Source organism: Tupaia chinensis, unplaced genomic scaffold (assembly GCF_000334495.1).
Source record: "Tupaia chinensis unplaced genomic scaffold, TupChi_1.0 Scaffold145396_1, whole genome shotgun sequence".
Taxonomy (NCBI): domain Eukaryota; kingdom Metazoa; phylum Chordata; class Mammalia; order Scandentia; family Tupaiidae; genus Tupaia; species Tupaia belangeri.
Genome location: NW_006205257.1, coordinates 4845828 through 4853327, shown reverse-complemented (window position 1 = coordinate 4853327; position 7500 = coordinate 4845828). Strand labels below are relative to the sequence as shown.

General features: G+C 50.3%; 1 protein-coding gene across 1 annotated transcript in view; it reads left to right on the top strand.

Moving 5' to 3' along the window:
* Window positions 1-58: 58 nt before the first annotated feature.
* ZNF536 (zinc finger protein 536) overlaps window positions 59-7500 on the top strand; it is a 217210-nt gene continuing 209768 nt past the window's right edge. The window contains exon 1 of the mRNA XM_027768070.1: window positions 59-124. The gene's annotated coding sequence lies outside the window, so the exon portion shown is untranslated. The remainder of the gene's footprint in view (window positions 125-7500) is intronic.

The window sequence follows — 7500 nt, the reverse complement described above, 5'->3', positions numbered from 1 at the left end:
TGTGATAGGGAACTGGGACGCCCCTCTGGCAATCTGTCAGTGCCTGGATCAACTGCATCCTTTCTGGGGTATTTTCTCACCAGACTGACAGTCCTTAAGACAAGTATGCAGTTAAACTGTTAAGGTAAGTCTAATGCTGTTAGAACTTTCACCCTGGACACCCCCAATTTCCCTCTGCTTTGTTGCGTGGACCTAACACAAATTCAAACCAAACGGTCCCCATCTCCCCGCAGGCCAGGGGCTCACTCCTAGCTTCTTCCTGACCAGGTAGGGTTCTGTACTTGGCCAATAGGCTCTGGGTACATGGTCGCTCATCGGACTCTTCCCATGGGAGGGAGGCATCCCTTTCTGGCTTGGGTGTGTTCGGGGGTGAGTGGGGAGGAGGAACAAAGGGATCATGAAAAAATGTTATTTCCCCTTCGGTGGCTTCATTCCTTTCTGAAGTTTTCTTCTGGGATAACGATGAGGCTTCAGTTCAAAATCCTGAGGTGCTGCTAACATATTCTGGTTCCAAGAAAGTGCTGCTGTTATTTTGAGTAGTTTTGATACAACCAAATCAAAGTGAAGATTTGAAATAGCTTTTCTGAAAGCCCAAGCTGAAGTCATAAATTATTCTGCACCATGATTCTTTCTGATAGTAAAACCATACCTCTTTGCCTGACATTGCTGAAATGTGGAAAAGTGAAAGTTAAAAATAAAATGAAACATTTAAATCTTGGCTGTTGAGAACCTCAGATAGACATCAAGGCCAGTCGATAAAGGCCTCTATCAATTAGGCTTCCACCGTTATCATCAGATATTGGTTTATTAGCAACGGCACAGGTGCGGGGTTCCAGTATTCAGAATGAGAAAGGCTCAAGAAAATGTAGGGACCTACCATCAAATGGAAAGGGAGGCTCTGAGGCTCCCTCGTGCAATCTTGTGGGAGAAACATATCCTCTGCAGAAGGATTGGAAGTTTTCCCTTTTTTTTTTAAACCCCCTTTATTTGAGTTAGAAAGTGTTGATTTCACACTGCGGTGAGTGTTTTCCATCAGCTTCTTGGTGGGTGTATTGTGCGTTAAGAAAAAGGAGCAGCAAACACCAGCAGTTGTAGCTTCCGTCAGCGGACGGGCGGGCCTCCCCTGGCACTCGTGACTCTGTGGAGCACTGGGTCCCCTCCAACGATGGTGACAACCCACGAGCTTCCCGGTCCTAGGCTTCCAGACTGAGCTGTTTGGCTAGTTCCCTTCTCAGCATATCGCAGGCAGGAACAATTTTTGGTTCCATAGCTGTTTGGTTGGGAAAACAAGCCTGCAGTTGCCAGTAAGGTTTAGAATTTGCCTGCCAGATAAGGGAATGTCTGCGAAGACTATTTTCCCTCTTGGGAGGCAAAACACAGATGGGGGAGTTAGGAGTCTTACAATATTTAGCTGCTACATTGATGGTGGAGATTCTGCTGCGTGGATGCTCGCAGTGTCTGAGGGCCCAGTTTAGCATCACTGCTGAGGGCCTCAGGTAGGGGAGGTGGGGAGACTGGCTTTCGGGGGTGTGTGTGTGGGGGGGGTGGAGCTAGCACACCGACTTGTTCTGGAACATTCCACATCCTGTTGCCTGTTGAGGTGGAGGAGTCAGGGTTATAAGGATGCTGGCCATTCCCCCTGACCCCTGCTGGGATGGAAAGGGAGGAGAAGGAACCACCTGAGTGTTGGAGACCCAAGGGGGACAGAAGGAGTGACCTGTACTTCCGCTGAGAGTGAGACCAAGGTGTCTTTTGCATGGGCTTCTTGGTTTCTGTAGACTAGACAGCGTCTCCAGCCTCCCCAGGTTTTTTGTCCTGGAGGCATGCATTTTTAAGAGTTAATCACCTTGGCATGTTCCAGAATACCCTGAAGATAAAGAACAATTATGTGGTTTGCTGTGGGATTGGCCACGAGAAGGCAGAGAGGTTTTTCTATGGAAAAATGTACATCTTGGAATAATTTTGGGGTCACGTGAACCGCAAGTGGGATTGAAACTTTATATCCGAGAGAAATGTGGTCCCCCGGAGACCAAGGAAGGGGACAGGTTTTAGGAACAGGTGGACAACATGTGGTCACCTCCCTCCCAGCTTCTGGCTGATTTTCCTGCCCCAGAGGGCAGTGTTCTCAAGGCCTGGAGTGGGCTCTACTCCGAGTAGCCTGCGCTGTGCTGAGTTGTTGAGAAGGGTTGAGGGGGCCCATTCTGCAGGTCCCTGTTGGAGGCCCTTCCTTCTGCTCCCCGTCTCCATCACTGTACTCCCAGTCTTTGAAAAGAACACCCGACTTGTTGAACCCTTACAGGAAACGATACAACCAGAGCTTTGGGACGACCAGACTGTTACCCTTACGCACCGATGACCACAAAACTCCGGCGACCCCTTGGTCATAGACCTCTCACCCACACCAGAAAATGATTTCCTGTCCCACTGCAATTGGGATTTCCAGAAAATTTCCCACAAAGATTTTGGGCGGTCCTGTGAGGTATGGCTGTCTGGCCTCTATTGCTTTCTTCTTCAGAAACACCATAAGGTTGGGTCACGAGGCCCCGTGGCTTCCTGAAGGAAATGGCACTCACAGTCCCTAGGTCCTCCTTTCCATGCGACAGACATATTGTCTCCCACTCTACCTCAGGTACCTGCAGGATTCTGCAGGCAGTGGGCCCTCTGGACAGAGGATGCCAATCCCACAGCAGCTCTGGGGTCCCAAGTTGGCCCTGACATCCTGGTACAGATGTGTGAGTCAACGGCCTTCCGTGGCAGTAATTACCTTAGTTACATGCTGCAGCAGAGGTACTCGGGGAGCACAGCGGAGGGAGTGAATCATTGTAATTTCGATGTGATAATGATGATAAGCCCTGCACATGTGTGTGGGGCTTTGCGTCGTATCTGATCTTCACCAGGAGATCTCTGGGCTCATGGAAGTAGAGATCTCTATTAACCCCTCTGGTAGCCATTGATGAGGTGGGAAACGAAAGGCCCATTCATGATTCACCCCTGTCCTGGAGAAAATCTAAATCAGAGGTCATGAGGATTCTAGAGGGAGATGGAGTCGAATTCATTCTGGTCTGAGCATTCCTTGGAATTCTCTCAGTTAATGCTCACAAATCCTTTAGGTAGATACTGTTATTAGTTCCATTTTCCAGATGTGGAAACTGAGATCAGAGAAATTAAATGGCCTGGCCCAGGTTGCACAGGGGGTAGGTGATAAAGCCAAGGATTTTATCTTTTCCTGGTAGAGGATTTTGCCTTAGGGTGTGTGTGCTTGCCAGAGAGAGAGAGAGAGACAGAGACAGAGACAGACAAGTGAGAGGGAAAGTGAGAAATCCCCCCCCTGGGGGGTGGGAGATGGCCATGCCACAATCCCTTCTCCTCCACTCTCCTCTCAGGATCTTGGGCATACACATGCACATGCACCTGGCATGACTTTCAAGCCACCAGGTCTGGGTCTTGAACTGCGGTTAGCTATGTGCGAGTCCAGTGATATAACCACTATGTCATCTGCTGGTCCCCAAGACCAAGGTGTGTTGAGCATGATTCTTCCTAATTTTGGAGGCTGATTCCTTAGCTAGTAAGCAGCATGGGGTGTAGCACTGGACAGGACAGATGAGTTCCCTGCCCCTGAGAGTGTATCTTATGGGGATTGAGGGCAGGAAGAAGTAAACAAGGTGGCCAGTGGATAAGATGATGCCAGGTAGTGACGACTGTCATGAGAACATGGAAACAGGAAAATGAAAGGAGGAGAGGGGAGTATCTGTCCTTGAGAGTCTGTCAGTGGCCGAAGGCCCCCTGAAGAATGGACATTGTAGAACATGGAGGAGCTTGCAGGGTGAAGGTTTGGGGAAGAACATTCCTAGAACAGTGAACAGAAAGTGCAAAGTCCCTGTGGCGGGGAAGGACTTTTCTGGGGGATAGAGTGTAAGCGAGCATGGCTGGAGCACAGTGAGCTCTGGGGAGAGGGTGGGCAGGTGGAGGCCCACCTCAGGCGTGGCTTTGTAGGTTGTGGTGAGTGCGAACTTACTTTGAAGTCTATGTTGCTTTCAACCAGAGGGAGTATCTTGAGAACCCACTCTTTAGGTGTGCAGATGCTCCTAGATCCAAGGTCCCAGGGTTCTAGTAGCTTGAGCGGGTGGGGGGCTTACTGTGGCCTTATTTTCCACCAGAAGGATGGCCTGGTGACTCACCCAAAGCTGAGAGGCAGGACTTGCAGGCCCCGTGCATGCAGAAAGGTAGCTCAGGGCCTGCACTCAGAGCAGCAGTGCTGTGGCTGCTCCCACAACTCACATGAGCTCCTTCTGTAGCCCAGAGAGGTATGAGCCCCGTGGCTCTGGGGGCATGGACAGAGTGAAAGGTGGAGGATTCTGAGGCTCCCTTTGATCCGTGAGCCTGAGTCTGACTAAGTCTATACCCAGAGGAGGACTGTGGCCCTCCTGGGTGTGTAGGCATCCCTCATTCACTGCAGGGAAAATTGAACAGTCTTCTACTAACATGCAGGACGAGTTTAAGAGTAGAGTCTGGGTGGTTACAGTTTAGGCCTTTCTCCTTGGGCAGTGGGGATGCTCTGGCCAAGAAGATCCCATTTCAGCAATTCTAGATCATTCAGGGCCCACAGAACCCTAGGACTGGCAGAAACCTTTGTGATCAAAGCCATCTTCGTTTTATTGACGAGAAGACGGAGGCCCAGAGAGGGCAAGAGACTTGCCTAGGGTTACACAGCAAGTGATTTGGCAGAGCCAGAACTGGAACCCATTTATATATTTGTGCCCAGCTTAGTTCTTAACTGAGCACAATGAGCCGCCCTTCCGGCAGTTCCAGACAGCTTGGGTGGCACTCAGCTGAAATGGGGTAGCAGCTTGTATCTGGGTGGTGGGATGTGTGTCTTCTTCATCTCAGTAGCTCCCACAGTGCCTAGTGCAGTGCTTGGCACACTGGGTGGTTATCCATCATTTGTTGGCATGTTGATTGACTAAGTTTGAAGCTTATAATCATTATAATTTATTGCACCTTAGTTCGAGCAAACTTCGTATATGACAAATCCACCTTTTCCCTCAAATTTTCTGGAATCCAGGGATTGCAAAACCCAAGGCTGGGGCCAGCAAGCGGTGTGGTGGTTGGGTAACTGGATTTCCACGTGGCTGACTGCAGTTGAATTCTGACTTGGTGGCTTGAGAATCACAGCAGGCATGTGTGTGTGCGTGCCCAAAATCCCACGAGGAGAATGGAGGAGAGGATTGCATGTGGCCATCTCCCCAGGGGGTGATTCCTCACTTTCCCTCTGCCTCGCTCTCTGCCTCTCTCACAAATGTGCACGTCCTTTGGCAAAAACAAGAGAGAGGGAGAAAGAAAGAAAGAGAAAGGAAGGAAGGAAGGAAGGAGAGAGAGAGAGAGAGAGAGAGAAAGAGAAAAAACCCCAAGCCTACCCAGGTCTGATTTACTCCAGCATCCAGGCTATAAGTAGGCCAGGACTTGGGTTGTGCATTCCCGGTACCTGTAACAGGTAATTTGGGCATCCCAACAAATCCATTATAGGGATACAAAACTCCAAATGTTTTGGACAGAGCCGGTCAGTGCTTTAGCCAATTCAGACAGATTTTTGCCCCTGAATGTGTTTCTGGGAAGGGTCACCCATGTAGGCATGGCCTCACTGTCACTGTGTCCCCTGGGCAGGCCTCTCAGGGTCAGACACCCACATCCTGGGTTCAGGTGGTAAACGCATGAAGCTGAGTGTCCAGAGCAGACTGGGAAGGCTGATCCCTCTCAAAGGGGCAACTGCCTGTCAGTTTCCATCGACTGTAGCTGCTTAGAGTGGTGCAGGCAGAGTTTGTTTAGGTCTTCAGAGTTTTTATTAAGAAGTCAGAAAAAAACAAGTCAGTTTTCTTTATTTTCTAATGCTGCCAAGTAACTTAAGTTTTCCAAAAACTTTTTCAAACCCAAGCATATCTGTGAACTGGGTGAAGCCACAGCCTGCATTTTTTGAACCTTGTACTCTGTGCTGAGTGCAGGCCATGCACGTAGTGGGTGCTCAGTAAGGATTGGCTAGTGTGACCCCGAGCTGTCCACAGGACAGGCCAGAACTGGAAGCATGTCACGTGCAAAGGGAACTAGCCATTGGCAGCTCCCTGGCCTCCCACGGCTTTCTGCTCCTCACTCTGCTCTCTTACCGCTGACTCCAGTCAGACGTGCTATAGGCAGGCCTGGTGCAGCTCCTGGCTGCGTGTGGATAACCACCATCAGAGGATGGCAGCAATGGAGACCTAGCTGCTGGGGACAGTGACCAGTATGCCCTTGGCAGGCCTCTAGACCCACCTTCCTCTCTGTTTCCCCAACATGTGGTTACAGGGCACGTCCCCATGTCTGCTATGTGGAGGAGTGAGGTGGCAGTAGCTCCACCTGCCCCACACCAGTCGTGCAGGAGCTGCTTGGGAAAATGCTTCGGCCTTCTCCCAGTCTTCGGTGGATCCTCGTGTATGGCTGGTCTGCTTGCTTTTCTCACTCGTGCATAGGGAGCGGCAGTTCCGATCCATCACCATGCTGACAGCGAACTTTCTCTGGGCTGTAGCAGGACAGGGCGGCAGCCTGTGCTGACCCCGGCATAGGGCAGAAGGATGAGATGCTCTCTGTCCTGTGAAGACAGCAGGGGTGGGAGAAAAAGTGTCAGGGCTGTTCCTCCCTTTGCCCAGACCATCTCTGTCCTAGAATAGGGCCCCTTCCTGCAAAGTGGACCAGTGCCCTAAGCTTCCTCAGATGAGGAACTTGAGAGTCTGAGAGGTGACCAGCATTTCAAGAGATGGGGGAACAGCTGGGAACAGGCCCCCAGGTAGCTGTGGAGTGTTTTCAAGTTCTCCCAGAACAAACTTTGGCCTAGTCCAAATACTTGGGAAGGGGGTCGACTTGTCCCTGGGCTTCACTTCCTGTTGGCCTCTGCCCGGCCCCATTCCTTTCAGAATCCTCCCTTCATCCCGTCCACATGCAACATGGAGTTTCTGTGTGTGTAATATTATTTGTTTTTATTTCTGTAATCCCTTTATTGTTTGCACAACTGCTGTCAGACTGTTGCCTGAAAGTATCACAGGATAATTGCAGAACGCCTGCATAAGTAATTTCTTATGAAATCGGGCCTTGTCTGCATATAAAATTGTTTTTTGTTGCTGCATACATGGACTTCATTATATGGAGGCTGTTTACCGAGCTTGCACCTTCCCCACAGGCCACAGAGATGGGAGGGCCTGACACTTGGAAATAATGAAATACTAGCATGATTCTTTTTCGGTCATATGACATTTCTAGAAGGTGACAGTCCGTCCGATGCGGTCAGGAAGAGCCTGGCCTTGGAAAGAGGGGAGGTATTTGTCCACAACGAGGACTCTGGGCCCGACTTTCTGGACTGTGGCAGAAGAGGGCACTTGCAAATCCTGGCTTGCACCGGGCATTTGCTTCCTACGACATTTCTGCGATATTAATGGTGTGTGGTAGGGTACGAAAGGTGTTTTATTCTGGGGTCTAACC